At 39.0% G+C, this 2,500-nt stretch overlaps 1 protein-coding gene across 1 annotated transcript in view; it reads right to left on the minus strand.

Annotated features, from left to right (window-relative positions):
• coro2aa (coronin 2Aa) overlaps positions 1 to 2,500 on the minus strand; it is a 43,520-nt gene that overhangs the window by 7,851 nt on the left and 33,169 nt on the right. The window lies entirely within an intron of this gene.

Here is a 2,500-nt window from a genome sequence, read left to right on the forward strand (position 1 = left end):
CTCCTCTGCACATGTCCAAACCATCTCAATCTCCCCTCCCTCACCTTGTCTCCAAAACGTCCTACATGCGCTGTCCCTCTAATAAACTTATTTCTAATCCTGTCCATCGTCATCACTCCCAACGAACATCTCAACATCTTCAGCTCTGCTACCTCCAGCTCCACCTCCTGTCTTTTACTCAATACCACTGTCTCTAATCCATACAACATCTCAGGTCTCACCACAGTCCTATAAACTTTCCCTTTCACTCTCACAGATACTCTTCTATCACAAATCACTCCTGCTATCACTCTTCTCCACCCACTCCACCCTGCCTGCACTCTTTTCTTCACTTCTCTAACACACTCTCCATTACTTTGCACTGTTGACCCCAGGTACCTGAACTCCTCCACCTTCTCCACCAATCTGGTTAAAAACTCCACTGCATCTCTCCTAAACATCTCCACGCTTCTACCGGAATGTCATCTGATCCAACCGACTTTCCACTCTTCATCCTCTTAATCGCTGCTCTCACTCCCTCCTTACTAATCCTATACACTTGATGATTCCTTAGTGTCCAACTTCTCCTACAGCTCCTCATATGACTTTTCCTTGGCTTTCACCACATCCCTCTTTACCTGCTGCTGCATCTCCTTGTTCTCCTGCCTACTTTTCTCATCACTCTGTCGATCCCAATTCTGTTTCTCCAACCTCTTTCTCCTTCTGCTCTCCTGCACTTCCTCATTCCACCACCATGTCTCTTTGTCTTGCTTTCTATTTCCAGATGTTACACCAAGTACTTTTCTAGCTGCCTCCCTCATCACTCCTGCAGTAGTTCCACAATAATCCAGCACCTTCTCACCACCACCACGAGCTCCTGTCTGACCTCTTCCCTGAACCTCACACTACACTCTTCCTCCTTCAGTTTCCACCATCTTCTTCTCTCAGTCCTCACTCTCCTCCTCTTCTTCTTCACCTCCAAAACCATCCTACAGACCACCATCCGATGCTGTCTAGCTACACTGTCCCCCGCCAACAACTTACAGTCTCCAATCTCCTTCAGGTTGCATCTCCTACATAGAACATAATCCACCTGTGTGCACCTTCCTCCACTCTTATACGTCACCCTACGATCCTCCTTCTTCTTAAAATACGTGTTCACCATCATTTCCATCCTTTTAGCAAAATCTACCACCATCTGCTCTTCCACATTCCTCTCCTTAAAACCATACGTACCATCACCTCCTCATCACCTCTGTTCCCTTCACCTACATGCCCATTAAAGTCTGCCCCAATCACCAATCTTTCATTCCTACGTTCCCCTTCTACCACTTTATCCAACTCACTCCAGAATCTTTCCTTCTCCTCCATCTCACAACCAACTTGTGGAGCATAAACACTGATGACATTTATCATCACCCCTTCAACTTCCAGCTTCACGTTCATCACCCTATCAGAAACTCTCTTCACCTCCACTACACTCTTACTGTACGCTTCCTTCAGAATCCCCCCAACACCATTTCTCTTTCCATCCACACCATTAATAACCAACAATAACAACAACTAACAGCCTTTACATTTTTAAATATGTTTTGAAAATTCAAATATTTAATATGCATAATTATTTAGTAAAATATGACGGATAGCTACAAATTACTGAAATTAAATAAATATATAAACAGCAATTATTATTATTATTATTATTATTATTATTTAACTATTTTAATATGAAAACACGTCCTAAAATGAATAACTTTAAAATAATTGAAAAAATAAATGATTACATTATTAATTAGAAAATAACAATATAAATATACAATTAATGGATATAATTTACTTAACTGTAATAATAACAATAATAATAATAATACATTAGTAATCAGTGTACAATAAATAAAACACTAGAAACAAACTGCCATTAAATTTGACTCAATACTACTAATTAATGAACATTTTAATTCCTAACATTAAGTGTTGGACAGTAATGGAGTAAATGTAACGTGTTCCTGATCTTTAGTTTTTTCACGTATCTGTATTTTACTGAAGTTTGAGGTTTAATTTTAACTTCACTACATTTCAAAAGCAAATATTTAACTTTTTACTACATTTAGTGAAATCAGTCGTTTCTTTTTATTAATGAGGATAAAAACGTAACTGGTGAAACACGCAGCGAGTCACCAATCAGGATCGAGTTCACGCTCTGTTTTACACGTGTTCTGATCGGCGCTCGGTGCATCTACTGATCACCAACATACAGTTCAGCATCAGTTCAACATCAAGCAGAACATTTAGAGAGGAATAAATGATGAAGAAACTCCAGACTCGAACTCACCACCACACACGTGACCTCATTTACACGTTTTTATTAAAGAAGGTTTTGTGTTCATGATCATTTTAATAGAAATCAATCAGTGTTTGAGTCTTTAATCTCATTATATTAATAGATCAGTGTGCTGAGAGTCACATTCGAGTCTTTACACATAAACTGAGGTGATTAAGTGAAGAATCTTGTGATAAAAAT

This window comes from Silurus aristotelis (assembly GCF_946808225.1).
Source record: "Silurus aristotelis genome assembly, chromosome: 4".
NCBI lineage: Eukaryota > Metazoa > Chordata > Actinopteri > Siluriformes > Siluridae > Silurus > Silurus aristotelis.